General features: G+C 41.9%; 1 protein-coding gene across 13 annotated transcripts in view; it reads left to right on the top strand.

Moving 5' to 3' along the window:
- The window catches only part of msraa (methionine sulfoxide reductase Aa), a 548,797-nt gene that overhangs the window by 185,385 nt on the left and 338,715 nt on the right, over window positions 1-24,697 (top strand). Inside the window, exon 2 of one of the 13 annotated variants that reach the window (XM_059645459.1) lies at window positions 1,297-1,868. The exons of the other annotated variants lie outside the window; for them this stretch is intronic. The gene's annotated coding sequence lies outside the window, so the exon portion shown is untranslated. The remainder of the gene's footprint in view (window positions 1-1,296; window positions 1,869-24,697) is intronic. 13 annotated transcript variants of the gene reach the window in all.

The following is a 24,697-nucleotide window of genomic DNA, read 5'->3' as shown; positions in this document are numbered from 1 at the left end:
CATCGCATTTTCTGTGAGAGGTGCAGTGCTTCATTTTATTTTGCAAATTCTGCCATGTTTCACAAAATGCGAGAACAAGGTGACCAGAATGTTAGCAAGAAGTGTCCTGGTGATTAAATTGGAGGTGGTGTACATAAAAGAAAGACTACAACACTAGAAGAGAAGCTAGATGTTATAAAGTGCTCCGTGCGTAATGACATGATATAGTTCACATAACAGGAATAAAGGAGTCTACCTTACGCACCATTAGAGACTGCTGAAAAGATTGAAGTAGGCTGTATTGCTAGAACAAGCCTGAGTGATAACAAGTCTGTGTAGTCATTGACAAAGGAACTTGAGAAGATGGAGTGGCTTTTAAGTGTGTGGATAGAAGATCAAATGAAAAAGTGATCTGGGACCGTTCTTCTCACCATAAAAGAGAAAGTCTTCTCAATTTATAAAGATCTAACAAAAAAAATCTGAAAATTCTGCAGATGTGCCTGCCTTTAGTGCTAGCAGTGGCTGGTCTGCTGGTTTTAAGAACTGCTACGTTTTTCCCAATGTAAAGTTGTGTGGGGAAGCTGCCAGCGCAGACAAGGAGCATGCAATGGCAGGCTACAACTTAGATCAATTTTTCAGTTTGAATGAGACAGGTTTATATGGGAAGTGAATGCCATCAAGAACCTGAATTTCTATGAATGAAGCACATATTGCAGACTTTAACATGGCAAAGGATCATGTGACTGCTGCTGGGTGCCAATTCCAATTAAGTGGAGACTTAAAGCTTAAATCTATGGTGCCTTGAAGGGTTACCTTAGGTCTACTCTAAGCCTCTACTTTAGGTCAAGCAAAAGAGGTTGGATGATGGGGCAGTTTTTTTCTGACCTTATTGTTGATGTTTTGGAAGATGTTTTTAGAAAGTATTGCAGGAAAAAAAATGCAGTAATAAAAACATTGGATTTCAAGATTCTCCTCATCATGGATAATACGCCAAGCCATCCTCCCACCATTGGTGAGCTTTCTGGAACCATCAAATTGCTATTTCTACCCCCAAACACAACCTCTCTCCTTCAACCCGTGGACCAGGGTGCAATAGCAGCCTTTAAAACTTATTATTTAAGGCTCACATTTAAGAGGCTGATTGTAGTCACTGTGGACAGTTGTTCTTCAATTTTAGATGAGTTTTATAATCAAGAACGCAGTCAACATTAACTTGGAGGCCTGGGGTGATATCAATAAGGACTGCTTGCATGCAATTTGGTGGAAGGTTCTCCCAGATTTTTTTTCTAAGATTTTAAAACCTTTGGTCTGTCGTAGGAGTTCCTGAGAATCAAAGAACGTTGTGTTGATCTTGCAAAACAGGTTGGATTTGAAGAAGTGGAGAGTAAGGATGGTGAAGAGCTGCTTGAGTCCCACTGTGAAGACCTGTCTACAGCAGGTCTACAACAACTTGGTCTCGAGGGAGAAGTGGAAGCAGAAGATGAAATCCAGGATGCAGCTCCATGAGAGCTTTCCACTTCTTTTTTGTCTTCTATTCTGAGGGAAATTGAGAACCAGTTGTAGCTCTTAGAGGACAATGATTACAGTGCAGAACACGGCAGGGTAGCAATCCGTGAAATAAGATCTTATTTGGCACCCTTTGAACAAGTCCTTCATGAAAGAAGAAAAAGGACAAAGCAACAAAAACTATCTCTGAGCAAAAAACTGGATGCCAAGAAACAGTCAGAAGACAATGAACCATTCTGGATTAACTATTTTTTGCCCTAACCTTGCAACCACAACTGCACTAGAAGGTGATGTTGAAGATGACGACCCTCAGACCCTGCATTAACAACAGCGCAATCTCAAAACATCCTTCCCCCATCAACTCATCTTGACATTTTTTCATGGTAAGATGTTAAATTTACTTTTATTTCAGATTAGATAAGAATTAAATATTTATTCAAAGTGTGCTATCCTTTATGTTAGGCTTTTGAGTGATTTTTGATCAATTTTGAGTGTTTATTTTGCTGCCCCTAACCCTGCTTTTCCCCTAGGTTGCGTTATTTCTTTAGCACAATTTTCATTTAATGACGTTGCGCGAGAACGCATAATTGCTTTATAGCAGAACCCCCTGTACTCCTGTGATGTGCCCTCTGTGTGTTGCCTCAGAGGAGATGGAGCAGGCTGCTCCACCCTCTTGCTGTGTGGCATTGAAGAATGAGGTGACTGGCCTCATTGTGCAGTAACCCATGGGGATCTATCTGAAACTGAGGCCTCTGCTTTTCAGTGGGGCCATCCCTTGTCACTCAGCTTGCATCAGAAGTGTTGGTTCTGGCAGAAGGGGAGCCTGCAGAAGATGAGGGCACTGAGATGCTTTCAGAAGAGGGAGAAATTTAAATTAAAAAAAACTTTTCTGCTACTCAATGATTAGGTTTTTTCTTTTGTGCTGATGATAGGCCTTTCAACCTATTGAATCCACACCAACCTGTCGAAGAACATCCAGATACCACCCAGACATAACACCTATTACCTAGCCTACACGTGTGTGGGTACTATTGGCAATTCAGCATGGCCAATCTGCCTAACCGGTACATCTTGTATGTGGGAGGAAACAAGAGCACCCAAAGGAAACCCATGCAGACACTGGGAGTATGTGCAGTCTACACAGACAATTGCCCCAGGCTGCAATCAAATCCAGGCTTCTGACGCTGTGAGGGAGCAGTACCAATCACTGAGCCATCATGCTGCCCCTTTTGTTTTGAAAGTAGGCAATAAATTGAGGAAGTATTACATGGTCTACAATAAATATGCATTCCTCTAAGACACAAATACACAGCAATAAAAGTGAATTAGCTGTATCGGCTGCTGCAAACAAAACAACTTGAAGCTTGCATCAGACCAAAGGAAAGGGCCTGGAAGAAAAAAAATGGTAAGTGAAAGGATCGGGAGCAATTTAGAACTCATGAAGGATGACAAAAAAAAACTGATAAAGAGGAAAATAGAAAATGGAAGTTCATAAGCAACATAAAAGTAGACTGTAAAAGATGCTTAGGTACATGAAATGGAAAAGATGTAAAAGCCTGCTAGATTGGCATCTCAATGATCACCTTCAACATACACTCCCTCATCACTGACTGTCAGAGTTGTGTACCAGCTACAGGATGCACTGCAGTAATTCACCAAGGCTCCTTTGACAACACTTTCTAAAGCCATGACTTCTACCATCAGGCATCGTTGTTATAAATATAAAAATGAAGAAGGAGGCCAATGTGAACATAGGCTTCTTAGAGCGTAAGACCTTGGAAATAATAATGGGGATCCAGGAAATGGCAGAGAACGTTTTTTGCTCTCAGTGGAAGGGCTCTATTTAGATGCTAGTTGCTTTTAAAGTAAGTCTCAGTCTTTTTGAACAAGCATTTTTTCCTGTCATCATACTGTTGTAAAGTAGGTATAGAGCACAATTTTCATCACTTCACATGGTCTACAGCAACTGTCCTGGAAAAATAGTGCATGTGATTCAAGTTTTTGAAATCCTTTTTTATGAAGGAATCTTTTTCTAACCTGTACAGAGTTAGTTATTATTTGGCCTTTCAGTGTGCGTGTGTGTTGATTATGACTCTGTACGTTTTTTAGCTTTGTTAAAATATCAAAAATGTGCATACCCAGTGCATTTTCAGTGTGTTAATATTTACTCAATTATGTAGTTAGCCTTTCTATTTTAGCAGTTGGCTATAAAGAGCATGGGCTGTAAGTTGCAAGATAACAATGTGTGAAGCTGGATGAACACAGCAGGCCACGCAGCATCTCAGGAGCACAAAAGCTGACATTTCAGGCCCAGACCCTTCAAGTTGCAGCTGGGTCATCGCACTGATTTGGGCAGTACCGGAATTGAAAATACAATTCTGTTAACTCTACAGGCTGATTGCTTGTAACAGGATGTATGTAAATCTACAATCATTGCTATCTTGTTTGGGAAGAGGTTAGGAGTAGGGTTAAGGTTTCCACTGAGTGGAGTTCTAAGGGAAAATTCTGTCTACCAAAAATGAATGACTGTCAAAATTATGTCAACAGTCAGATTATTGATGATGATGAAGCCTTGAATAAATTATTGCTGACACGCCATGATTAAACAGGGGGAAATGAATGATAATGGTTCAGCATAGAAACACACTGTAATAGCTGTCTAAGAGATAATGGGAACTGCAGATGCTGGAGAATCCAAGATAATAAAATGTGAGGCTGGATGAACACAGCAGGCCAAGCAGCATCTCAGGAGCACAAAAGCTGACGTTTCGGGCCTAGACCCTTCATCAGAGAGGGGGATGGGGTGAGGGTTCTGGAATAAATAGGGAGAGAGGGGGAGGCGGACCGAAGATGGAGAGAAAAGAAGATCGGTGGAGAGAGTATAGGTGGGGAGGTAGGGAGGGGATAGGTCAGTCCAGGGAAGACGGACAGGTCAAGGAGGTGGGATGAGGTTAGTAGGTAGATGGGGGTGCGGCTTGGGGTGGGAGGAAGGGATGGGTGAGAGGAAGAACCGGTTAGGGAGGCAGAGACAGGTTGGACTGGTTTTGGGATGCAGTGGGTGGGGGGGAAGAGCTGGGCTGGTTGTGTGGTGCAGTGGGGGGAGGGGACGAACTGGGCTGGTTTAGGGATGCGGTGGGGGAAGGGGAGATTTTGAAACTGGTGAAGTCCACATTGATAACATTAGGCTGCAGGGTTCCCAGGCGGAATATGAGTTGCTGTTCCTGCAACCTTCAGTTGGCATCATTTTGGCAGTGCAGGAGGCCCATGATGGACATGCCATCTAGAGAATGGGAGGGGGGAGTGGAAATGGTTTGTGACTGGGAGGTGCAGTTGTTTGTTGCGAACTGAGCAGAGGTGTTCTGCAAAGCGGTCCCCAAGCCTCCGCTTGGTTTCCCCAATGTAGAGGAAGCCACACCGGGTACAGTGGATGCAGTGTACCACATTGGCAGATGTGCAGGTGAACATCAACCTCTGGATACAACGCATCATCCTCCGACACTTCCGCCATCTACAATCCGACCCCACCACCCAAGACATCTTTCCATCCCCACCCCTGTCTGCTTTCTGGAGAGACCACTCTCTCCGTGACTCCCTTGTTCGCTCCACACCGCCCTCCAACCCCACCACACCCGGCACCTTCCCCTGCAACCTCAGGAAATGCTACACTTGCCCCCACACCTCCTCCCTCACCCCTATCCCAGGCCCCAAGATGACATTCCACATTAAGCAGAGGTTCACCTGCACATCTGCCAATGTGGTATACTGCATCCACTGTACCCGGTGTGGCATCCTCTACATTGGGGAAACCAAGCAGAGGCTTGGGGACTGCTTTGCAGAATACCTCCGCTCAGTTCGCAACAAACAACTGCACCTCCCAGTCGCAAACCATTTCCACTCCCCCTCCCATTCTTTAGATGACATGTCCATCATGGGCCTCCTGCAGTGCCACAATGATGCCACCCGAAGGTTGCAGGAACAGCAACTCATATTCCGCTTGGGAACCCTGCAGCCTAATGGTATCAATGTGGACTTCACCAGTTTCAAAATCTCCCCTTCCCCAACTGCATCCCTAAACCAGCCCAGCTCGTCCCCTCCCCCCACTGCACCACACAACCAGCCCAGCTCTTCCCCCCCCACCCACTGCATCCCAAAACCAGTCCAACCTGTCTCTGCCTCCCTAACCGGTTCTTCCTCTCACCCATCCCTTCCTCCCACCCCAAGCCGCACCCCCATCTACCTACTAACCTCATCGCACCTCCTTGACCTGTCCGTCTTCCCTGGACTGACCTATCCCCTCCCTACCTCCCCACCTACACCCTCTCCACCTATCTTCTTTACTCTCCATCTTCGGTCCGCCTCCCCCTCTCTCCCTATTTATTCCAGTTCCCTCTCCCCATCCCCCTCTCTGATGAAGGGTCTAGGCCCGAAACGTCAGCTTTTGTGCTCCTGAGATGCTGCTTGGCCTGCCGTGTTCATCCAGCCTCACATTTTATTACCAACAATAGTTTCTTTCCTTTGCTATTTCTTATTTCATCTGAAACTGATTAACTGATTCTTGAACCTCTGACCAAGATCGTTTTTTACCAGTGTACTGATCTCATCCTTTACTAACAGAATTATCCCATGTCTACTTCCTTTCTTACTATTTTTCTGAGATGTCAAAACCTTGCAATATTTCAACCCCAGTTGCTCTCACTTTGTGATTATGTCTCTGTGATTGTTATCAGCATAAATGGAAATAAATAAGTATGATATAAACTTATCCATCTCTCCTAGAACTTGTCACAATACTCCCAGAAGTCTGAAGCCCTCCTTCCTGCACAGCCTCTCCACCGAGACATTCATTTGCAATATGCTCTTGAGTTGAGGCATTAGCATTAATCTGGAAATTAATAAATTTAAGTGCTTCTTACAAGTTTCTTTCCTATCTCCTAAATATTTGCCTGGAAGACCTCAATTCTGTTTCTGCCTTTGTCATTAACATTGATGTGGACCATAGCCTCTGGTTGTTCACTAGCAACCCTCAGTACAGCCATATCCATGACTCTGGCGCTGGGGAGGCAACACACCATATTGGACTGTTTTTTACAGCCATTGAAAACCTTGTCTGTGTCCTAACTGTAGAATATTCTATCACTATTGCTTATCTGACTTTTCTCTTGCTCCCCTGGCACAGCTGAGCAGTGGTGCCATGGCCATAGCTCTGGCTGTGCTCCCTAGGGGAACCATCGTTCCATGTGGAAATAAAGTGCATGGAATGGTACTGAGATGCCTTGCCATGCCTGTGTTAGACTAACCACTAAAATTGTATGACATAAAATTTAAGTGTTTAAAAACAAACTGAAGGTTTACAACCCTGTTTAATCATTCATGTTTCTTACTTGAGATCCATAACTCAATACTTAATGTCTACACTGAGCTGGTAAATTTTTGGAGAGGATTATAAGAGATAGGAGTTATAATCATCTAGAAAGGAATAATTTAATTATGGATAATCAACATGGTTTTATGAAGGGTAGGTCGTGCCTCACAAACCTCATTTAGTTCTTTGAGAAGGTGACCAAACAGGTGGATGAGGGTAAAGCGGTTGATGTGTATTTGGATTTCAGTAAAGCGTTTGATAAGGTTCCCCATGGTAGACTATTTTAGAAAATACGGAGGCATGGGATTGAGGGTGATTTAGTGGTTTGGATCAAAAATTGGCCAGTTGGAAAAAGACAGAGGGTGGTGGTTGATAGGAAATGTTCATCCTGGAATTCAGTTTCTAGTGGTGTAACACAAGCATCTGTTTTAGGGCCACTGATGACACTAAAGTCGGTGGAGTTGTGGATAGTGTGGAAGGATGTTACAGATTACAGAGGGACATAGATAAGCTGCAGAGCTGGCCTGAGAGGTGGCAAATGGAGTATAATGTGGAAGAGTTATGCACTTTGGAAGGAATAGCAGGAATACAGAGTACTGGGCTAATGGTAAGATTCTTGGTAGTGTGGATGAGCAGAGAGATCTTGGTGTCCATGTGCATAAATCCCTGAAAGTTGCCACCCAGGTTGATAGGGTTGTTAAGAAGACGTACAATGTGTTAGGTTTTATTGATAGATGTTGCAGCTGTACAAAACTCTTGTGCGGCCACACTTGGAGTATTGTGTACAGTTCTGGTCGCCGCATTATAGGAAGGATGTGGAAGCATTGGAAAAGGTGCAGAGGAGATTTACCAGGATGTTGCCTGGTGTGGAGGGAAGGTCTTATGAGGAAAGGCTGAGGGACTTGAGGCTGTTTTCGTTAGAGAGAAGCAGGTTAACAGACAACTTAATAGAAACAAACAAGCTGATCAGAGGATTAGATGGGGTGGACAGTGAGAGCCTTTTTCCTCGGATGGTGATAGCTGGCACAAGGGGACATATCTTTAAATTGAGGGGTTGATAGATATAGGACAGATGTCAGAGGTCGGTTCTTTACTCAGAGAGTAGTAAGGGCGTGGAATGCCCTCCCAGCAACAGTAGTAGACTCGCCAAGTTTAAGGGCATTTAAGTGGTCATTGGATAAACATATGGATGATAATGGATAGTGTAGGTTAGATGGGCTTCAGTTTGGTTTCACAGGTCGGCACTGAAGGGCCCATGCTGCGCTGTAATATTCTATTGTCTTTAAGAAAGCTGAATTTCTGAGAGACTGACACTCTAGTGCCTGACTGTACATGAACGATTATACTAGTCAAGGACTGTCCATGTGTCAATAAAGAGTGATTTGAATGGGATATCAGCCTCTGGAGGTATTTCAGTGGCAATTTCAGTAAAACATGATCCAGAAGAAACTCGCAACAGTCATCTTTGAGTTGGGGTAAGCATTTTCTTATATCATGCCTTTATTTGGGAATCTTGACTCCCTCAACCCTGCAGTTGAGGACCATGCCTAAAACGTGGAAAAAATGCAATATTCCTTCTGGGTAAACAACTTTGTAGCAGATGAAAGACAATGTGTAATTCTTCAGATAGCCGGTGGAGCTGCAGATTTTTCTGTCATTAGGAGTCAGCCTCTCCTTGAGGCACCAGACACGAACTTTTCAAGAATAGATTGACATAGTTAAGGAATATTACAACCCCAAGCTGCCTCTAATCTGAAATGCTTTTCCTTTTAGATGGCAATTCATGAACCAGGGAAATCTGCATTGGGATTTTTGACTTGGTTAAGATGATTGGCAAAGGCATGTGATTTTGATTTAACCCTTAATGAAATGCTGAGTGATCATCCTGTCTGTGAGATTAATGATGCAACTATACAAAACCCTTGCTAGCTCTAGGCCAACTGCACTTCAAACAGGTATTGCAACTAGCTTTATTATTGAAAAATGCAGCAATGGAGCACACATATACTGATGGAAGTGGACACCCTCACCAGTCTGAGCTTGGGGAACACCTCTTGAGTGCAGGCAATTACATAACCTCACTCCGGACATATCCTGATCAAAGGAACTCTGGGTAGGCCCACAGCAAAACCCTGTGACAAAGCTAAGCCTTGATCAAACAGTTAAAATTTCCTTCAGGATCCTGGCTGACAAGCCATTGTCGTTGTTGTTGGCATGTTGACTCAGGACGGCAAAAGAGTCCTACTAAATCTGAATTGAGTAAGATAACGCGGAGGCTGGTATTCAGGAGGATATCACACCCTGGAAAATATACCTGCATCTGATTTGAAACATTTAAGTTGCTTAGCAACATCCAACTTAAGAGGATATAGGCGAGGAGCAGGCAGGTGAGACTAGTTTAGTTTGTGATTATGTGAGGCATGGACTGGTTGGACCGAAGGGTCTGTTTCAGTGCTGTGTGACTCTCAATGGTCATCCTGCCATATCAGTGATTGCAGAACGTGTTTTTAATAAAATTCTCCCTAAACTCAAGCATTAAAGTTTGTGCAAGACCTGAGCTAAGCTGAAAACCAGTACCGAAGAACATTTACAGATTAGGGGTATAATTTCAGCTCCATTTTGTTAAGAAAAGCAGTTGGTTCAATTACCATTAATTTGTAGTAAAAGACGCTAGCTTAATAGGGTGAAGTTGGTGCAAGAGATTCACCTAGATAAGCTCAACACTTTACAATTAGAAAATGTCTGCCTGAATGAAGTGCTAAATAAATACGCAGGATTCTTTAAGGAAGATCTTGGATCTGTCTGAGGAGCCAAGGCCACTTTGTATGTTGACCAGGAAGCCATTCCCGATTCTGCAAGGCCTATCCTCTGCCATTTCCAGAGGCAGAAGTTAGAAGGCTGAAAAGTGAGGGAAAAGCCCAATTTGCGGAATGATCGGCATTGGTCATACTGACTTTGAAGCCGGAATGGTTAGTTTGCCTTTGTGGGGATTATAAACAAATGATAAGCTGTGTTTTGCAGCTGGCTAAATACCCAGTCCCTTGGACAGAGGATTTATATGCAAAGCTAGTAGGGGGCTGTCCTTCACAAAACTGGACATGAACCATGCATACATGCCTTTGCCTTTAGGCTAGGATTCCCAGAAGTATGCAATAATGAATAACCATAATGGTTTGTACCAACATACAAGACTTCCATTTGGGATATCATCAGTCTGTTCAATTTTTCAGTGGACGAAGGAGAACATTTTGTCAGTTCAACCTCGGGTTGCTGTTTACCTAGATGACATCCTGATGATAGAGGGAACTAATAAGGAACACTTGGAGAACTTGTATATAGTCCTAAGGTGCTTTTCCATGGCAGGTGTACTCCTAAGAAGCCAAAACTGCATGTTCCTGGCTCTTCAAATGACCTACTAGGGCTACAGAATTGACAAAATGGGATGGAAGATAAAGTGAGTGTAATTTCTTGGGATGGTAAAATTATAATGGAATGTTCATGCATAACTATACATAATCTGGAATCAACTCCTAAACAAGGGTCAGCCTTGGAAGTGGTCTCATAGATAAGTCATGGTTTTTAAAGAAGTAAAAAAACGCAGCTATCATCCAGTAAGGTGTTGGGATACTGCGATCCTAGGGAAGATGTGTTATTGATGTGCTATTCCTCCCTGTACAGCACCAGCGTGTTATTAGGTCAGTGTCCCAATGGAGAGGAACACCCAATAGCTAATGCATCCAGGACTTTGGCTAATGCGGAGTGTAAATACTCACGGGTAGAAAAAGAAGGATTGGTGAAAATTCATGATAAGCATGGACCATAAATCCCAACTGGGTCTGCTTAAAGAGGACAAAGCAGTGCCACCCAGAGCTTTGGACCATATTCTGTGGTGGTCTGTAATACTATTTGCTTATACTTATTAGTTAGAACCCTGTCTGGGAGACTGAGTAGTGAATGCCGATATATTGAGCTGCCTCCCATTCATAGATACTCCATCAGTGGTACCCCCAATGAAAGAGTCTGTAATGATATTTTATTTTATGGACGTACTCCCAGCCTTGGCTAACAACATGAGACTTCGGACACAGAAAGATCCAGTCCTTTCCAAATTAAAACAAGTGGTTTTGATGGTGGAAACCAAAGGCTGTTGTAACTAGAATTGAAATATTTTTGGACCAAATGAGACCAGCTTGTTGTTCAGGATGGGATGTTGTTAATGGGTGCAAGAGGTCCTGAGCAAAGGTCACCGTCAAACACTGGCTGAACTCCTCCAGGCTGTTCAGGGGTCTATGAAATGAAGATGTTGGTGAGATGTTATGTCTGGTGGCCAGGCTTGGATGCAGAAATATCTGCTTTGATGATTCAGTGCGCTGAGTGTCATCAAGGATAAAATTACCATCAGCAGCTCCCCCACATCCATGGGAATGGCCGAGTAAACCTTGGACATGTTTGCATTTCAACTATGCTGGTCCTTTCATGGGTTCAATGCTCTTAGTCATTCGGATGCTCACTCAAAGAGGTTGGATGTGTGTTCGTCAAACTTTGGGGCAGAAATAGAAAAACTGTGCGTAGCTTTGGTGACACAGAAAATCTGAAGTGTTGGTCATAGATACGAGCCATCATTTACCAGCAGGGAATTTGGTTATTTCTTAATGTCCAATGGGATTCGACAAAATATGATAGCTCCATACCACCCATCATCCAACGGCTTGTCTGAAAGAGTGGTCAAAACTTTAAAGGTGGGACTGAGGAAACAGCCTGTAGCCTCGCTAGATACCATGCTGCTGCAGTCCTTGATTGATTTTAATACCAGCCACATGCAACTACAGGGATAGCACCAGCAGAATTGTTCATGGTGAAAAGACTCCAGAACAGGGTAATCTGATCTTACCAAAAATTTAGGGGGCAGCGGTGGTGTATGTGTGTATTCGATGCAAGTTTGGGACCAGTTACATATAACGTGCAGGTAGGTGCAACTGTTCTGAATATGCATGTGAATCAAATGAAAACTGCAAATTCCCAAACAGTTCAGAAGCACCAGCTACCCTGCATCTTAGAGCTGTTGGAAATGCTGCTGGAACCTCTAGATTCACCCTATTGATCAAATGTTGTCGAGTCATCTGAACCAGAGATATGCAAGTTGGAAGTAGCTGCCTCGACCCCTTTGCTGCCGGAAGAAATGGGTGAAATTCTACTGAGGTTGGAGTTGGAGGAACCTGACGAGCTGCTAAAATGTTCCATAGGGCCTTCCAAGAAAAAGAACTGGCCTTTGTCTTCGCACTCAGAGGGGGAGGGATGCAGTGATTTTAACCAGGTCAGCCATCTGGATCTCAAAGAATATGAGATTCCTGATTAGGACCGGTAATTTGGTCTAATCAGGGAACACTGGCTGACAAACAGTCAGTCATCCAGCATGAAGCCAGATTCTTCTGTCCAACTTCTCCATGCTGCCAATTCTCCCAAACTAAATTGGTCCTGTTTGTCTGCATTTGGCCCATATATCCCTCTTAGCCTTTGCTATTTATGTACCTGTCCAAATGTCTTTGAAATGCTGTAACTGTACCTGTGTCTGCCACTTCCATTGGCAGTTCATTGCACACACAAACCACCCTCTGTGTGAAAAAGTTGTCCCTCGAGTCCCTTTTAAATCTTTCTCCTCTCACCTTAAAATAATGTCTTCCGGATTTGAATTCCCCTACCCTAGGGAAAATAACTTTGCCATTCACCTTATCTGTGCTCCTCATGCCTCCAGAAACCTCTAAAAGGTCACCCCTCAGCCTCCTGTGCTCCAGTGAAAAGTCCCAGCCTATCTAGTCTCTCTTTACAACTCAAACCCTCCAGTTCCGGTAAAATCCTTGAAAATCTCCTCATATAAAAAGGGTGAATGCCGGAGCTACTGATACTCTAGTGCTTCTGTGTGAGGCTGTTCTTTGGTTAAGGACTGTTCATGTGTTTCAAAAAGGTGTCTTGGTAATGGGATGTAGAGTTATTTCCTCTGTGGAGTTATTCTTCCACTTTCCCTACTATTTAGACTTTGTGTTGCTCAACTCTTCACGTCCCTGTCTTGCACTTTTACTCTTTGACTAGAATCAGGGAATCCAATTCTCTTGCTCTCCCTGCTTCTTTAGCCTTCCCATCTCTGACCTCTGCACCTCTTGCTGCTGCTGGTCTGAGACCTTCGGCCCCCATTCTTTCAATTACTTGCCCCAACAAACCTCAGGTCCTGCTCTGGCAGCTGTTCCCTGTTGCCTGATCTGAAGGCTTGTGTTGTCAGTGCTTTGCATTCTGGACGCTTGCATCTGTTGCTGCCATACATTTGCAAAGACAAAGTTTAATAGGGAATGCATATTTCACTGCAAACTAATTGATGGCTGAAGTGAGCAAAAACAATGTTGAAGATCTGATTTTATTAACTTTTGATCTGAAAACATTCCTGACAACCATGGTATGCATCAGCTTAATATGCATTCAGATTGTAAACAGCATTTTATTTCACCTGAAATAATTCCTGTTGAATAATGTTAACAGAAGATCCATATTAGCAGTAGGTATTTGCTCAGTGTATTTTCCATCCTTTGCAATAGTTACGTTTGAATTGTCTTTGATTATTTCGTACCTACAGTTCAGAGTGTAAAATAATAAGAATGTCAGAAAATATTCTGATATACATGTCCTTTGTTTTGGTTCTCGTTATTTTCAGTCATTTTGTTGCTTTCTTTTATCTGAGACCATCCAGTGAAATGGTTACAGACTAATGGCTTTTATTCATTAGATGTTTAGAGTAACGACTCCCCTGCCATGTTGTAAATGTGATTTACAATTGGAAGGAGCCTAGTTATTTTAAGATCCTGCCTAGCTGAGCAATTTTATAGTAGAGATCTAGTGTTGAGTTGTACTGTCAATAACTGCAAAGTATTCAGTGAAGATATTAAACTCAGTTATAACACAAAATAAGTAAAAACTGTAGCATTTCTAATTTCTTCATAACCTGGATCATTTTTCAATTTGATAAATTGCAAGATGAACTCCATTCAAAATTCAGCACTGATACACAACCCGTTTCCACTTTTGTTTGAAGAAACATTCTCCAAAAATATGATGAATGTTGAAGGTTGCGCTTTTACCTGTAGTTGTATTAGTTCATAACAGAACCCAGTTTGAGAGACTATTCAGCCCATCAAGCTTTTGCTTGGCCTTTAAAATAGTAACTAAGGGAGTCCCACTCAGCAGCTGGTTTTGCTAGGTCAGTCCAGGGAAGATGGACAGGTCAAGGAGGTGGGATGAGGTAGTAGGTAGGAAATGGAGGTGCAGCTTGAGGTGGGAGGAAGGGATGGGCGAGAGGAAGAACAGGTTAGGGAAGCAGAGACAGGCTGGGCTGGTTTTGGGATGCAGTGGGGGGAGGGGACGAGCTGGGTTCACACACCACCCCACCAACTTCCGGATACAACGTATCATCCTCCGACACTTCCGCCATCTACAATCCGACCCCACCACCCAAGCCATTTTTCCATCCCCACCCTTGTCTGCCTTCCGGAGAGACCACTCTCTCTGCGACTCCCTTGTCTGCTCCACACTCCCCTCCAACCCCACCACACCTGGCACCTTCCCCTGCAACCGCAGGAAGTGCTACACTTGCCCCCACACCTCCTCCCTCACCTCCATCACAGGCCCCAAGATGACCTTCCATATCAAGCAGATGTTCACCTGCACATCTACCAACGTGGCACATTGTATCCATTGCACCTGGTGTGGCTTCCTCTACATTGGGGAAACCAAGCAGAGGCTTGGGGACCGCTTTGCAGAACACCTCCGCTCGGTTCGCAACAAACAACTGCACGTCCCACGTGCGAACCATTTCAACTCCCCCTCCCATTCCTCAGACGACATGTCCATCATGGGCCTCCTGCAGTGCCACAATGATGCCACCCGAAGGTTGCAGGAACAGCAACTCATATTCCGCTTGGGAACCCTGCAGCCCAATGGTATCAATGTGGACTTTACAAGCTTCAAAATCTCCCTTTCCCCTACTGTGTCCCAAAACCAGCCCAGTTCTTCCCCTTCCCCCACTGCACCCCAAAACCAGCCCAGCCTGTCTCTGCTTCCCTAACCTGTTCTTCCTCTCGCCCATCCCTTCCTCCCACCTCAAGCTGCACCTCCATTTCCCACCTACCACCTCATCCCACCTCCTTGACCTGTCCATCTTCCTGGACTGATCTATCCCCTCCCTACCTCCCCACCTGTACTCTCCTCTCTACCTAAATTGTTTTCTCTCCATCTTCAGTCCGCTTCCCCCTCTCTCCCTATTTATTCCAGTTCCCTCTCCCCATCCCCCTCTCTGATGAAGGGTCTAGGCCCGAAACGTCAGCTTTTGTGCTCCTGTGATGCTGCTTGGCCTGCTGTGTTCATCCAGCTCCACACTTTGTTATCTTGGATTCTCCAGCAGCTGCAGTTCCCATTATCACTCATCTTGAAACTTAGTAGTTATTAATCAGTGAGCTTTATGTTTAAACATAAGTAATTGAATATTTCTAGCTAATTGAGTAGGTACAGAAATGAATTAATATCAAGCATCATCTCTGTTAAACAACAATTCATGTTAAAATAAAAAGAAAAAATGTAGCTTAATTATACACATTAATATAACAACTAGCTTCATCAATGATTTATCAATCATGATTAAGAATAGAATGCATTTACCAAATTTGTGTTTGATAATTTGACATTCATTTTCTTTCCTTTTGGAATATTTCTTCTTTGTCCAAGTAAATAATACTTTTTTTCTTTCTAATTTGATGATACTTTCTCTTATACCAATTTGTTATGCAGAAGAGGGAATCTCCTTGATTACTGTAATTGCACAATAATAGTTTTGAAGTGAGTATTATTATCTAAAATATATAAAATTTGAAAATGAAACAATTTTTGTGAATAAAAAAGGTAATTGACAATTAACTCATTTGGCTCTTAATCTCCAACTTTCTTTTATTGTTGAAATGGAGAAAAATGCCAAATCTCCTAGGGGAAGATAAAAAGGGCCTGTATTCGATACTGAGTAATAGATTATCCATTCAACCTTGATGTCTGCATTTGAAATCTGTAGAGACTGATATCAGTCTGAGTTTCTTTCTGATTTCTTGCTGATTCTGTCAAATTGTTGGAAGGTGGTAGGAAATTGGTCATTTCTCACATTGACTTTTCCTTACCTTGTTTATAGTGAGATTGGATTTGCACAAACCTGCAAGATTTGCATTAGGCTTTTATTCATTGTTTTTCCTTGTTGTAATAATCTTGACTTACAAATTTAATTATTCTCCAGCTTGATAGTATGTGTGTCCATTTACAGGCTTGAATGAAGATGCAATCCACAGGCCTTAGATGCCAAATGAGTGCCAAACGTGTTCACTCCCAGTTCTCACCAGACGGCTATGCATTTTTCAGGCATTTTGTTGAACATCAGTTATGTTCCCTTTGCTCTGATGAAGGCATGTTCAGGTCCCAAGTCCTGGAATCATCTCTATTATTTTCATCAGACTTGATTTAAAATGTGTAAGCTGACAGTAATTGTCTATTTTTTAAAAAATGTGGCATCTTTGGCGTTTTATGTATATAAGACATTTTTTTAAAAAACTTGTTTTCACTTGTAAATTCTTTTTGAGAAATATTTTAATACTTACAGATCATTTCAATAATTTCCACTCTCCAAAGCAATATTTAATTGTTTTTCTTTCCCGGTCTTGTGAACATATCTTATTTCTGACCTTCATGTTTGGGAAGAAGCATCTCCATATGGGTGAGTGCACAAGAGGTTGTCAGTGAATAGTTTTGAAGACAATCTAGTGTATAGACCTTCAGAATTAAAATATTGAAAATAAAGGAACCATTAAGTAAAGGGGGTGTTCAGAATGGTTTGATTTTTTAAAATTATATTTTCAGGATCAAAAAAATACACTTTGAGAATATATAGTAACTAGTATATAGTTACTGTTACATCTTGTGTTTTCCCAAGAGTTTAATATCACTGTATCCAATTCAAATCCTGGAGATGATATCTAGGACACTAACTGGAATGCAGTGATGAGTGAAGCTGCATTCTAAGTATGTAGATATGTGTGAAACAATTTAATTCCTAATTCTTTTTGAATAATATCACATTCACATTTCATTTCTCATTTTTAAAAAATATTCTGTCCCTCAACAAGGCTGTTTTGGTTTTTACAGTATAATCCATTATTTCTGGCCACTTTTTTTCTTTTGTTCTTTCAGTTCCTTTTCCTTCTTCTGTTGTTTTCTGAGGTAGTTGTCACATTCTGTGTCACATCAGAGGTAGACAAACAGAATAGCACATTGGGGGTTAATGATGGTAATCCACAGCTATTGTACATCATGCAATCAAACAAGTTAATGGCAGTCACAGTGAAAACATGCGCAGTCTGTATAGGTTGTATGAAAAGAAATAGATGGCTTGAGATTTATTCGAAGCCTGTATGCAGTTGCATTTTGGTTTGGAGCCTGCATGCAGGTATCAGCTGAATCACCTGCTTTCAGCCTTCTCTTTCAAGCCTCACAACAACTAAGCTACTCTGTCCATTTGTTGAAGCCCTGTTATGTATTATCAACTGATAAAAGACATTTCTCTTGATGTGATAGTAGAAATTTGGCAGTCTTTTAGGCATTCCAAACAAAAAATTAGTTTTGCAGTTCAAGCATTAATAGAAAAGAAATAAGAATATGGAATTAACGCAAGAAGGATTCGAATTAAGAATGTTCCAATAAGTGATATATGTGGTGGAAAAATGCACTATGATGAGTAATACTAATAATAAGTGTGGACTTAGAGAACTCAAGGCATTCTGAAAAGTTACAAACAATGGCTAAAACATTCCTCTAACTGTAAATTTGCTTTTCTTTGTTTCATCTCATTTATAATATTATTTGTCATTGGTTCCTGCCTTAATCAATTTTTGGAAAGACCTCAGGTTTCAAGTTAGCTTGAGGCGCATGGATGTACAAAAGGTACTAATGACGATCAATCCCATCTAGGCAAACTAATCTCCTACTGTTAGTTCCTGAATATGTCTAACATGGATAAATGGTTTAAGCCAGAAGACCGAAGAAAATTGTAGAAGTAGACCATTCAGTCAATCAGGTCTGATCTGCCATTCAGTGAGATCATGGCTGAGCTGATAATCCTCAACTCTACTCTCCAGCCTTTTCCCCTTCATTTCCTTACAGTTTAAAATCTGTCCATCTCAACCCTGAATGTAGCTGAAGAGCTAGCCTCCGCTGTCCTTGCAGGAAAGAATTCCACAGATTCACTCACATCTGAAAGAACAAGTCCCTCCTCATCTGTGTCTTAAATTGATGATTCCTTATTCTGGGATTACACCTTCTGATCCTAGACTCTCTCAAAAAGGGAACAACTTCCTTATCCTGCCAAGTCCCCTAAGAATTATGTATGTTTCAATAAAGCCAGCTCTCATTCTTCTAGACTCCAATGAGTACATCCCCACCCTACTCAATTTCTTCTCAATAACAGTGCCTCCATACCCAGATTAACATAACGAACCTTCTCAGGACTTCCTCCAGTGAGAGTATATTCTTGCTTAAATGACTTGAACAAAACTGTTCAAAGTATTCAAGTTGAGGCCTTGGATACATTTAGCAAAAACTACCTATTTTTATACTCCATTCCCTTTAGACTCTATTTGTCTTCACTATCACCCAATGTATTCGGATGCTAGCTTTTTGTGATTCATGCATGAGAACATCCCAATCCCTCTGTGCCGCATCTGTCTGCAGTCTTTCTTCATTTAAGTAATGTTCGGCACCTCTATGCTTCCAGCTAAAGTGTATAACCTCTCATTTCCCCACTTCTGTTTTAATTGACTGGCAGGGCAGACTTGAAGGGCTGAGTGGGCTACTCTTGTTTCTTGATTGAATTTCATCTGCCAATTTTTTGCCCACTTGTTTTAAACTGTTTCTATCTCTCTGCAGATTCTTTCTTTCAACCTCACCACTTGCCTCCCCACATATTTTTGCATCATCCACAAACTCAGCTCAAGTACATTCACTCTCCTCATTTAAAGCATTAATGACTTGCTGGGACTTACATACACTGCAAGAGTTTAGTGCACTTGCATAAGCATCACATTAGTCGAAAAGTAGGAACTCTGGAAGGGTGGTTGCTTTTGAAGTTGTAGTAGCATATAACAGCTGACAATTGCCAGGTGACATTCGCAACACACAAGCACTTGGTAGTGACCAACCCCGACATGCGAGTTTCCAACCACCCCCTAATGACATTCACCAGCATTACCGCCAGTGAAACCTCACTATCAACATTTTGGGTTTGCCAATGAACAGAAACTGAATTAGGCTAGCTATATAAGTACAATGCCTGCCACAGCAAGTCAAAGGGTGGGAATTCTGCAAAAAGTGACTCGCCTCCTCATTGCACGAAGTCAGCCTACAATCTACAAGGCACAAGTCAAGAGTGTGTTGGAATCCTCCCCACTTGCCTGAATAATTGTAGCTTGAACCACCCTCAAGAAGCTTCACATCACCCAGGACAAAGCAGCTGGTTTGATTGGCACCGTATCTACAACATATAATCTTAAGAAGCAGGCAAAGTGTTTTTTGTGCATCCACAACAGTAGACCCTTCAAATGACTTTAAGTTCTCAAAACCTAAAGAACTGAAAAAAAAACAAGGACAAACTCACTTCAAGACCTCACTGACAGCATCTAAGCATTGGAAAGTCAAACACCACCTGATCTAAAAATGGGAAAAAAACTTATTAGAATTCTTTGAGGAAGCAACAAGCAGGATAGATGAATGGGAAGCAATAGATGTAATATTTTTGGATGATCAGATGATGTTTAATAAGGTATACAAAAGGCTACTTAGTAAGAACCAATGGTGTTGGAGATAGTATATTAGCATTGATAGAGTATTGGCTAACTGGTAGAAGACAATCTTGGGATAACAAGGACATTTTCAGGCATGTATCTGTAACTAGAGGAGTGCCACAAGTGGTGGGGGCACAATTATTAATGCTGCTACAACTTCAAAAGCAATCACCCTGCCAGAGTTCCTACTTTTCGAAAAATGTTTATGCAAGTGATCTTAACTCTTGCCAGTGGATGTAAGTCCCTGCAAGTCATGCAAGGAATTCAAGGATTTTGACCCAGCAGTAATGAGGGAATGACAGCACATGTCAAGCTTGAGGATATATATTGCTCTTAAGAGCATTTGGAAGTGATGTGATTCCCCTGACTCTTTTGCTTTTTCCATGGTGTCAAATAGTGTGAGGTTGAGGGCTGCTGATATGAGCCTATAAGTCTGATTTGAAAAATTAATAACATCACAGTTGATCTTATAATGATTTGAATTTTACTTTCCTGTTTTCCCCAACAGCTCTGCCCCTCCCTCACGAACCCATAGCCCTTGACTCCCTTGTCTATCAAAACTCAGCCTTGGATAAATTCAATTAGTTCCTTCCACTGTTTCTGAGGAAGAGAATTCCACAGACTTATGTCCCTCAGGGAAAAAAAATCATTATCTCTGTCTTAAAAGGGAGACAGCTTATCTGTCTAATTGGATGGCTGGTTTGTGATGCAGAGCAATGCCACCTAAACTCCAATGGATAAACCTTTCTTCATAAGATAAAGTTTTCATCTTAGAAGAGAAATGACTGAATTATCTCTGAGCTGTTTCAAAACCAGTTCTGTCCTTTTTCAAATAAGGAGACCAAAAATGTACACAGTGCACTAGATGTGATCTCATCAAAGCCACACACCTCTACTTTTGTAATTCAGGTATTAAGAGACCAAAATTCTTCTGCACCACCACATTGTGCAATCTCTTCATTTAAATTGTACACGTGTTTTCTATTTTTCCTGTCAAAGTGGGCAAGTTTACATTTTCCCACATTATTCTCCATCTGCCAATTTTTGCCCAATCATAACTTTGCAGACTGTCAAACCTCCTCTTAAAAACTTGGTTTCTCAGTGGTTTGGGGTAATTGGCAAATATTGTTACTACATATTTATCCTTTTGTTTGACATCCTTATGGGTTGTGAACAGGCGATGACCCAGCACACACCCATATGGCACTGTCATAATAACCTGCCAAACTGAGAAAGATCCATTTCTGCTTATTCTTTGCTTCCTGTTAGTCATCAATCCTTTATCCCCTTTATTTACCTTTCTGGTTACTTCCTGAAAGGACACTAAGCACTACTTCTATTTCGCAAAATTATTTTGACTCTGATAAATCCCATTTTGATTTTCTTATGGTGACTCAGTGGTTAGCACTGCAGCCTCACAGCACCAGGGACCCAGGTTCGATTCCAGCCTCGGGTAATGTCTGTGCGGAGTTTGCGCATTCTCCCCATGTCTGCGTGGGTTTCCTCCGGGTGCTCCGGTTTCCTCCCACAGCCCAAAGATGTGCAGGCTAGGTGGATTGGCCATGCTAAATTGCCTGTAGTCTTCAGGGGTTTGTAGGTTATAGGGTTATAGGGGGATGGGTCTGGGTGGGATGCTGCAATGGGTGGTGTGGACTTGTTGGGCCGAAGGGCCTATTTCCACACTGTAGGGAATATAATCTAATAACCTCCTTAATAATGGATTTTAGCAATTTCCCTATGATTAGGCTAAATGGCATATGGCTTTCTGTCTCCCTCCTTTCTTGAGGAAAGGTGTTACATTTGATATTTTGCAACTCATGAGGCTCTTTCCCTTGTGTCAGTGATTGTCTTAATTTCCTCCCTTTCACATCTTGATCTTCATCTATTTTTGTGAAGTTTCCTAAGTCTTTTGCAATGAATGCAGGCACAAGATAATTGTTTAACCCTTGCAATTGTTAATTTCCCAGATTCTCTCTATAATAGACCAATCTCAATTTGACAACCCCTTTCCTTTTTAAATATTTGTAGAAACCCTTGATATTCATTTTTATATTTCAGGTTAGTTTTCTTTCATACTTGCAATATGTACTATTTTATTAGATTTTAGTCCGTCTTTGTTGGTTCTTTAAAATCTTTTCAATCTTATGACTTGTTATTAAAATTTACATTGTTTATTTCAATTTGCCACTATCTTTAACTTCCTTATTTAGCCACAGATGATGCATCCTCCTCAAAGTATTTCTAATGGGGATAAATCTTTGCTGAGAATGATTAAATACCAGCCGAAGGTTGCTACTGCATCTCAAACTGTTTTTTAACCTAGTTTCTTCATTTATTTTGGTCAAGCTCTGCCTTCATACCCTGATAATTGCATTTACTCAGGTTTAAAAGAGTAATTTTAGGCCCACACTTCTCATATCAAACTAAATATGAAAAGTTCTATTATGTAATTATGGCTGTCGCCTGGAGGTTCCTTTACAATTAGACAATCCTGTTATATTGAATACTTATGAGGTCTAGAATAACCAGTTTCCTAGCACGCACCAGAATGTACTGCTTTAAGATTTTGTCTTGAATACACTATAAACTCATTTTCCAGTCTGCGTTGCATATTCTGCAGTAGATTGAGATTGTCAGTAATCATTGCAGTATTTCACTTACATGCCTTATTTATTTTTACCTGCACGCTCTGTGCTGCAGTATAACAACTGCTAAATGGCTTATAAACTACTCCTGCAATTCCTATTCCTAAGGCCTATTCTGTTTTTTTCTTTCTTTATCTGAACTGATTGTGCAACTTCCCTTTTGCACAGTGTTTATCTCTCACTACAGTACTAATGTTTGTTCTTAATTAACAGAGCTATCCCATCAACTTTTCCTGGCTTTCTGTCATTTCAAAATGTCAGATTCCCTTCAATATTTAAGTCCCTGCTTTGGTCCCCTTGCAACTTGCCTCCATAGTTGCTAACAGATCATATACAATTACTTCAGTCTGTGTTAACAGTGCATCCATTTTGTTACAAAAGCGCTGCATACATGCTGATACAATCTCTGGCCTCATTTTCTGGCGCATTTTTACATTTGTATCTTCTGTCGCTTCCTGTCACATTCTGGTTGTCATTACCCAAAATGGTGTAGAACGAGGCCAGTTGGGCTATTGTTTCTGCTGTGACTTAGTTAGCCACTCTGCTTCATTCATTTCTTTCTTTCTTTCCCTTTTATTTACCAAATACCTAAGTAGACCATGGTGACTGAATCCTTCCCTTCCCACTGCAAGTTCCTCTCCAGCTGACAGATGATGTTCCTAACACTGGCATTGAGCAAGCAATGTAGCCTTTTGGATTCTAACCCATAGCCATAGAAAACTCCCCCATTATGAGTGGCTTCCTGTACCATGATACGTTGGGCAATTCTGTCATTCAACCTGTAGCCACCATTCATCCATACAAGCTGCAAAAACCATGTTGAAAAATTGTAAAGGCTGAGGGTTTTCCATTCCGCAATCATCTTCCCTGCCTCATTCACATTCACATCTACTGTCCCTGTTGACTGAAGCCAGAGAACCCCATCCTAAGACTCCCTTGTAGAACAAAGCATCCAGGCAGCTTTCCCCCTCCCTGGTGCTGCATCTCTGCATTTCCAACTTCAGTTTGTTAAACTCTGGGCCAAAGCTTCTCAAACTGCAAACTGTCACATGTTATCCTGGGTAACATTGACATCCGTCAGTACCCGCACAATAAAGCCACAATCCATCTGCTGTTCTGGGATACAGACGGCTGCTCACGCCTTGATTTTTCTTCATTATTGTGGGTATTGTGACTAATTGGAATACTTTAAAACTGTGTCTCTGGACACTAATTGTCCACAGGTTATGACAAAGGGAAGGATGCTAATGATGACAGTTGAATATGACGAGGTTGTAAAGTCTGCCTTGATCACAATTCTGTTATGTTTACTTTAGTTTTGGTGATAGTGATCACAATTCTGTTATGTTTACTTTAGTGATGGAAAGGGATAGGTGTGTACCACTGGGCAAGAGTTATAGCTGGGGGAAAGGCAATTATGATGAGATTATGCAAGATTTAGGGAGCACAGGATGGGGAAGGAAACTGCAGGGGTTGGGCACATTAGAAATGTGGAGCTTATTCAGGGAAAAGCTCCTGTGTGTCCTAGATAAGTATGCACCTGCCAGGCAGGGAGGAAGCTGTAGAGCATGGGAGCCGTGGTTTACGAAGAAAGTGGAATCTCTGGTCAAGAGGAAGAAGAAGGCTTATGTTAGGATGAGATGTGAAGGCTCAGTTAGGGCACTTGAGGGTTACAAGGTCGCCAGGAAAGACCTAAAGAGAGAGCTCAGAAGAGCCAGGAGGAGACATGAGAAGTTGTTGGTGGATAGGATCAGGGTAAACCCTAAGGCTTTCTATAGGTATTTAAGGATTAAAAGAATGACGAGAGTAAGATTAGGGCCAATCAAGGATAGTAGTGGGAAATTGTGTGTGGAGTCAGAGGAGATAGGGGAAGCACCAAATGAATATTTTTCGACAGTATTCAATCTAGAAAATGATAATGTTGTCGAGGAGAATACATAGATACAGGTTACTAGACTAGGTGGGATTGAGGTTCACAAGGAAGAGGTATTAGAAATCCGACAGAGTGTGAAGATAGATAAGTCCCCTGGGCCAGATGAGATTTTACCTAGGATCCTCTGGGAAGCCAGGGAGGAGATTGTCGAGCCTTTGGCATTGATCTTTAACTCGTCATTGTCTACAGGAATAGTGCCAGACGACTGGAGGATAGCAAATGTGGTTCCCCTGTTCAAGAAGGGGAGTAGAGACAACCCTGGTAATTATAGACCAGTGAGCCTTACCTCAATTGTTGGTAAAGTGTTGGAAAAGGTTATAAGGGATAGGATTTATAATCATCTAGAAAAGAATAATTTGATTAG

Source organism: Stegostoma tigrinum, chromosome 4, assembly GCF_030684315.1.
Source record: "Stegostoma tigrinum isolate sSteTig4 chromosome 4, sSteTig4.hap1, whole genome shotgun sequence".
NCBI classification, from domain to species: Eukaryota; Metazoa; Chordata; class Chondrichthyes; order Orectolobiformes; family Stegostomatidae; genus Stegostoma; species Stegostoma tigrinum.
Note: the sequence above shows the minus strand (reverse complement) of the source record. Positions and strands in the feature narration are given on the sequence as shown.